This window comes from Phascolarctos cinereus, unplaced genomic scaffold, assembly GCF_003287225.1.
Source record: "Phascolarctos cinereus isolate Bilbo 61053 unplaced genomic scaffold, phaCin_HiC Scaffold_4;HRSCAF=312, whole genome shotgun sequence".
In the NCBI taxonomy this organism is placed as follows: domain Eukaryota; kingdom Metazoa; phylum Chordata; class Mammalia; order Diprotodontia; family Phascolarctidae; genus Phascolarctos; species Phascolarctos cinereus.
The window spans coordinates 464,070,208-464,078,418 of record NW_027555847.1 but is presented as its reverse complement, the minus strand read 5'-3'; the positions used below and the strand labels follow the sequence as shown (position 1 = coordinate 464,078,418).

At 37.6% G+C, this 8,211-nt stretch overlaps 1 pseudogene; it reads left to right on the top strand.

Moving 5' to 3' along the window:
* The first annotated feature begins 5,511 nt into the window (after positions 1 to 5,511).
* Positions 5,512 to 6,418, top strand: LOC110219052 (PRELI domain-containing protein 1, mitochondrial pseudogene; annotated as a pseudogene).
* The last annotated feature ends 1,793 nt before the right edge of the window (positions 6,419 to 8,211 follow it).

Sequence of the window (8,211 nt, the reverse complement as noted above, 5' to 3'; positions counted from 1 at the left end):
GGTATGGCACTGAATAAGTAAATTAGCTTAGGTAGGATTGTTATTTTTATTATATTAGCTCAACCTACCCATGAGCAACTGATGTTTTTCTAATTATTTAGATCTGATTTTATTTGTGTGAAAAGTGTTTTGTAATTGTGTTCATAGAGTTCCTGGGTTTGTTTCGGGAGGTAGACTACTAAATATTTTATAATGTCTACATTAAGTTTAAATGGAATTTCTCTTGCTATCTTTTGCTATTGGGCTTTGTTGGTAATATATAGAAATGCTGATGATTTATGTGGGTTTATTTTATAGCCTGCAACTTTGCTAATGTTTATTATTTCAAATAGTTTTTTACTTGCTTCTTTAGGATTCTTGGTGCTCTTCTTCTATCTCTATGTTCTTTTCATTGGGTCCTGCCATCTAATAGCCTTTGGTCTTTAAGAAGTAGAAGGGATGGGAGCAATCCAACCATAAAGAATGCTAAACATAGCATAGCAAACTGATTTAGTTGTCATCTCAAAGTTGGAATAATGTCACGTTCTTGACTCCTATTAGCCCACCTTAGCAGCTTACGCTCATTCCTACTTTATGTTTCAGTCTGTATAACTCCTGTGCATTCAAACCAGCCTGCACCTCCTAGTTCTAGTTCTGGTTATTTTCTTAGTGTGGCAATTCCATTCTCTGACACTCTGGTTCAGCCTTTGAAATGTTCTATCAGGGGGGCCTTGGCAGTTAACTTCTAATTGGTAACATTGGTTGAGTGGATGTGACACTTGGCAACCTCATCTACATCCAAGACATTCCTCGCTTTTATGCAGCTGACTCCTAAGTTCTATCTTTAGACCTTACATTTCTCCTAAGTTCTAGAAACCTGCATTTTTAATTGCCTTCCAGACATCTCTACCTGGATGTCCCACTGATACACTAATTCAATCTAATCTAATTCAATAAACATTTATTGAGCATTATGTCCAATTAGGATGCTGTTGCAATTTGAATTCAGATTAGGGCCTGAGTTAGGGTGGAGACCATGAAAGTGGACAGAAGATGAATGCAAGATATGGTGTGGAAGTAGAATTAATTTGACTTAGCAACTGCTATCGGGAGGTGATGGTAAGGGAGATTGAAAGTCAAAAATGCCTCCAAGGTTGACTTAGTGGCTAGAAATATTACAGTGCTCTTAACAGAAAATAAGTAAATTCAGAACAAGTATAGAATTGGTGAGGAAGATGAGTTCCTTTTTATACACATTAGTTTGAGATGCCAGTAAAGAAGACTGAGGAGGAATTGTCTGACAAATAGGAGGAAAAATAGACAGTAATGTTATGAAAAATCAGAGAGAAGAGACTATTCAGGAGGAAGGGTTGCATAGGGATCAAGAAAGGGGTCTGAGAAAGGCCAACGGATTTTACAATTTAGAGATCATTATTAACCTTTGAGAGAGCAATTTCAGTTGATAGGTGAGGATGGCAGCTGATTTCAAGAGGTTAAAAAATGATTGAAAGGGATGAAATAGAGGAAATAAGTGAAGAGGTGTTTTTCTAGGAGTTTAGCTATCAAAGGAAAGAGGTGAATAGGATGATAATTTTAGGGGATGGTAGTTGATGGAGGGGAATTTAAGTTTATTTGTATGTGGCCAGAAAGGAACAGACAGAGAGAGTAAAGATTAGGAAGTGAGAGGAAGGCTAAAGGGACATACTTGTAGAAGAGTTGGGAAAGGATGTTATCAAGGGAACAGATAGAGGGGTTGGCCTTGGGGAGGAGATGGGATAAGCTCTTTGTCAGAGATCAGACAAATGGAGGATGATCTTGAGAGGCTTTCAGGTTTAAAATTTGGCAAAACTTACAATGAATCAAATGAACACTTATAATTATTTCTGTATATATTGTATATATGTTGTATTCCCTCTATTATACTATAAGCTCTATGAAGACAAGAATCACATGCAATTCATCTGTATTATCAAGTACCTCGCATAATACTGTATTAAATATGTTTATTGAACTGAATTGAACATTTCTGAATGACCTTCAAGAACTTGGTTTAATTGAATAGGGATGTGATGAAATTTTGAAGCAAAATTGAAGAAATTAAGGCATTCAAAATTTTTAAAAATCTAATAAGTATTTTTGATGTGTACATAATTTAATATTTAAGAATTTTTAAAGGAAAATATCACTAATATTAAAGTTTACTCATGGAAAACTATTGATGTCAAAGAGCCCCAACATTCTCCTCAATATGCTTTAGATCCTCCTGAAGATCACTTTGTGTCATGCAATATTAATGGAGGATGCAGACAGACATCACTCTTAGTATGTGGCTACCTAGCTCCTTTTCTTGTAATGTAACTCTAACCCACTCATTCCCATGGCTTCATTGCCTTTAAAGTTACGCACAATCAATTTTTTTGGAGACTGTGGTACTACCTGACTTGGCATATGCTCAACATCATTGAAAGAATGTTGATATTTAAGATATGGGTCTTTGTTTAGAGAGAAGCTTATGGTCATTAAAAATATGCTGCCATTTCCCCAAGAGAATCCAACCCCATTTTTTTTCCCTCCACACTGACAGTGGAAGGGTTTAATTACACAACCTCTAAGGTCCTTTCCAGTTTTTGGTATTTGATTCTATGAAGCCATAATTCAAGGAGCATTGCTTGAAAACACTGGTCTAATTTAAGAAAAAAAAGAAAGAAAAGGAAGTCCCTCTAGGGTCTGGTCTCTATTTACTGTTCTACTTATCTTCCACTACTTGTATTCATTCCCCCTATGGTCCAATCAGATTGAACAACATAATGTTATCTGAATACGTTCCTTCCTTTCTTGCCTCTGTGCCTTGGTTTATGTCATTCCCTCTCTCCTAGCCATCTTCAACTAATTAAAATGTAAGAATCCTACTATGTTTGCAAATAAGATAATATTTGTAAAGCATTTAGCACAGTGCCTGGCACATAGTAGGCCCTATATACATGCTTATTCCTTTCCCCACTTTCTCCTTCTTCTCCATTAAGCCTTCCCTGATTATTTCTCACTTAGGGACAAGGATAATCTGTCTTTCTTCTGAACTCCCATAACATTCAGTTTCTATTATAGAGTTCACTGATCACATTCCACTTTGCATTATGATTATGGATGTACATGTCTTATCTACCTTTTAAGGCTAGACCACATCTCATTCATCCTTGTATTCCTCCACAATATCATGCCTGTATTAGATACTCAATAAATATTTGTCAAATGGATAATTGAATGCATAAATTCAAGTTAATTATGTAAGTAAGACCAAAGGAGAAGCTTACAAATATTTAGAACAAACAATATTCTATCAGGCTCCATCCAACACTTTAGAAATTCCCATTTGCATGTAAATAATTTATGTGCTCATCACAAACAACCATAGAGTGCATTTGTTTGACTAAATGACCTCTAAGTTCTGTTCCTACTCTAAGATTCTGTGATTCTTATCGATTAATTAAAGCAGTGACCTAAGAACCTTTATTAAACAAGTTTGTTCATTTTAACAATTTAATTAATCATTAAGTGACTACTTTTCATACAATTTATTACTTAAAAATAATAAAAAAAAATTTAAATTCCCATATCAAGCTGAATTTTACCCTAATGAATCAAATTTAATGAGGTGGTATTGTATAGGAATGAAAGGGTGTTTTGAGCTAAGCAAATTTTATTTTGATGAAATGGGCAATGAAAAAGATGATTAGGGAAATAAGACATATTTCCATAATTTAATGTGCCTGAGGGGCATTCCACCAATAGAAAAGGGCATACATTTTACCTTGCCTTGATCCAAGGGGTGGATATTGACTGGAAGATATCAAAGATTTTGCTTTATCATGAGATTACAGGGACAAATGCTGATTGGGGGAGAATTAGACTCACAGAGAGCAAGAAGAAAGAAGGTGTGTGTGGTTGGTAGTGAGTTTTTGGATAGGGAGTAAAAGTGCTGGTGACTTTAGCAGCAATTTCAATAGGCAGAACTGGAGCTGAGAGGCCACATATCTGGGATGTAGAAGATAGGGCAAGGAAACTGAGACTGAAGAGGAAGCTGGCCAAGAGATAAGATGGAGAACATCTTCATCTATGTCTTCCAACTCTATCAATACTATTGATATTTCTCTCTTCTGGTGTCATTAATTTGTTTGTTAGCCACAAAAGTTCCAAGATGCTATTGGTGAACCAGAAGGAAAAAAAAAACTTTTGTTAACAGCCTAACAAGGCTGGGTGTCCCATGCGTGGGCACATCCTTGAGGCACAAAAATACAGCCTTTTATTCCCTATCCTGAAATGCAAGTCCCTCCTCTGATTTCTGATTGGCTGGGTACCACAGAAGTTACAGCCTATCCAAAGCTTCTAATTTCCCCAAATGAGTCTCTGCCCCTAATTACATCTCCCACTCCCCACATTTCCTATCAACAGCCTACAGCTGTCAATACCCTAGCAGCTCCTCATCAAAGAACTTTTGAGGACTTATCCACACCCTGATTAGTGATATGCAGAAGCAACATTCCCAACCACATTTTCTATATTTATGTGGAAGGGATAACCATTCTGGGAAGGGAGAAGGAAGCTAGGTAATATTTCGCCACAACACATAGGTGAGTCTTATTTGTACATTTATATACTTGCATTTATGATATTTAGATAGAGAGCTGGACTTGGAATCAGGTAAAACTGAGTTCAAGTACTATTTCCCCATTGCCAATGAAAAGTTCCTAGTGGTGGGTACCATATATGTCATCTATAAGCAATGAATCATAGGAGTAAATACTTCAAGAAAACCATCCATCTGCCCATGAGAGACACAACTAGGCAGTTTAGTTGATGGATTGCTGGGCTTGAAGTCAGCAAGACTTGAATTTTAATCCTGCCTCAAACACCAGCTGTGCAGCTCTGGGGAGGTCACAACTTTTCTCAGCCTCAGTTTCCTCATCTATAAAATGAATATAACAAAAGACACCTACCTTGTAGGGTTATAAGAATTAAATGAGATAAGATATGCAAAGTATATTTTCAATCTCCAAATGTTACACAGTTTAATATATAGTTTTCTCATCTGAAAAATGAGGAGGTAACTTCTAAGGTTCCTTTCAGCTCTAAATTCTATGAATTTATTAACCAGTAAGGATGAATATGAATAGTAAAAAAAAATCAGCAGAGGGAGCCACTTCTTTATCAGAAAGTCCTGCTTCTAGCTTATATCAGTCTTGATATTGAAAATCAATATTTCACAGAAGTTTGATTTCTAATCAGCTGTGTCATGTGACAGAAGGATTTCTTATTGCAGACTTTGTGTGCAGCATTGCACTACATATATATGGTGTGTGTGTATATGTGTGTGTGTGTGTGTGTATATATAACACACACACACACATATACACACACACCATATATATGTATATATATAGATATATAGATATAGATATAGATATAGATATAGTGATTAACCCATATTGCCAAATTATTAGTTTCTAAACATTAAGAATGTCATATCTAGAGACAGTCCCTCATGGCCCCGGCAGTGACAGCAGCTTTGGAATGGTGATGGAAAGCACTAGTCTTCTCTCCTCTGCCCCCGATGCTGCCCCAACCCTGACCCCCGCTGGGATGATGGTGAAGTATTTCCTGGATCAGAGAGTGCTCTGGAGCTCCTGGGATCAAGTGTTTGCTGCCTTCTGACAGTGTTACCCCAACCCCTAAGGCAAGCATTTTCTGATGGAGGAAATTGTGCACAGGGCAGCTGCTCTCCAGGCAGCTTCTAACAAAGACCAATAGAGAGCGCTTCTTTCCTGCTAATGTAGCCCACTCAGTGTACATCCTTGAGGACTCTATTGTGGATCCCCAGAACTAGACCATACCCACTTTTACCTGGAACATCAATGATGCCCGGCTGGTGGTGGCGGCGGAAAGATGTGTCCACTGCGTGAACCCTGAAAACAGTGGCAGGACTGAAATCTAGCAGGGAGGCCTGGGTCTCCTTCAGTTTGTTTGGTGTCTCCAGACCTGTGCAGGAGTTTGACTTTGCTGGATTCAAAAGTATTGTGACCATGACCATCAAAGGCTTTCAGTATATCTTGACCAAACTGCAAGATGAAGCCCTAAGACACTTGTTGAAACCACTAAGGAAGCACCTGAGAAGTCGAAGGAAACTGCTCTGACAATCACCAAGAAGGCCAAGGACCTGGCCAGCAAGGGGGCCATCAAGCAGCAGCAGCAGCAGCAGCAGCAGCAACACTGTGTTTAAAGGAGTCACCCTACTGCTTCCCCTGCAAAAAAGGCCCCGCTCACCTCCCAGATTGCTACTCCCTAAGGCTGAGAAGCCTCTTGGCAAGACCTGGCATTGGGCCTGGAGCCCCAGCCCCTGACAGACCATCAACACAATGCAGACAATCCAGCTCTTATCCTTTACCCGTCCTGTGTCCATATTGTAATTTATCATTAAAAATCATTTTTCAATCCTGAAAAAAAGAATGTAATATCTAGTTGTATCCTAAGATTAATGACTCCCGTATCTTTCTTTGAGTGTCTCAAATGTAAGATTAGAGATGATGAAGCCAGAGTATCACAAAATGATTACAGTGCTTTGCCCACAGTAAGTGCTTAATAAATGTTTTTTCATTCATTTAGTTATTCACTTGCCAACTTCCCTAGAATCAAGCCCACGGTCTTTGATGATCTCAATATTATCTACTTTAAAGCTAGGTCATCTACGGGGAATCACTTAAAAAAAGGACAAGGGGAATAGAGCTACATGCCACATTTTTTTTTTATCAAGAAAAGGAAAGTATTTAGTATAATTGACTTCTACTTCTTTTAAGAAACCTAAGACTTTGGTTAAAATTCTGTGAAGCATCTTTTCTAATATTTGTTTCTTAATGCAAACATTGTTCTTAATGAGGACATCCCACAGAGAGCATTCAAAGAGACCAGCTTCGTTCTGTAATGCCATCTTATTAGGACGTTTCTCAGTATTGCTTCTTAGTAATTGGCTTTCCTCTTCAAATTGCAATTATTTGAGCTCTAAGAACTCTTTGTAATTTATCACAATGGGAAAGAAGGAGGGTGTCATCCATAGATTCTACTCCAATTTTGCAGCATTCAAAAGAGCATGTAATAATCCCTATCATGTTCTTCTAATTAAAGCTAACAAGTGCAAAAATGGACTGATTTGACTTTAATGTTTTGTTATATCTGACTCTTCTTTTACTGTCATTCCCTCCAACACCCATACGAGTATTTACCAAATCCTGTAGCTTGTCCTTCTGAAATATTCTTCATTTCTATTCCAGTTGCCACTACTTGAGTTCATGCCTGAATTGCTAAAAAATACTTGCCTAATCAAACTGTGTACCTTCCATCTCTCCCCATTCCAATCCATGGTATGCATAGATTGAAGGACTTTGAAGGCGGTCACTTCATTTCGCTGCTCAAAAATCTTCATTGGCTCCCTTTTACCAACCAAATAAAATCTGAACTTCTTAAATTAGATTGGCATTTATGGCCTCCTATAATCTCTGTCCAACCTGATTTTCTGGTTTTATTTTATAATACTCTCTTTCTTATGCTTTACACCAGTACTGTCAAACTCGAGTAGAAATGTGGGCCACTAACCATATATAAGGATCCCTAGGGGGTACATATTGACTTAGAAAACCACACATTAATATTATCTACATTTTATTGTATTTTTATTTATCTAGTTACATATTTCTCAATTATATTTTAATCTGGTTTAGGCAGCAGTTGGAGCTGCAAGCCCACTGGCCTGTGTTTAACACCTCTAGTGTTCAGTCAGTTACTTAGTCAACAAGCATTTATTAAGTGTTTAGTCTATGCCAGGCAGTTTTGCTGATCTCTTGGAACACAAAGAAAGCCTGAATACCCCAAAATGTCCTGCTTTTAATGACCATGCATTCTAATGAGAGAAACAACATATAAATAGCTAGGTACACATAAGATCTATATACAGAGTAGATGAAGGCAATCTGAAAGGGAAAGACAAACTGGGCTATGTGCCATTCTCCAAATGTATCTTTTTCTTTCCTACATCTTCCCTTTCCTATCTTAACTTGCCTTTGCTCAGACTGTCTCCTAGTTTTTGTTGCTGTTCAGTCATTTCAATCGACTCTGACTCATCATGACCCCATTTGATATTTTCTTGGCAAAGATACTAGAGTGGTTTGCCATTTCTTTCTCCAACTC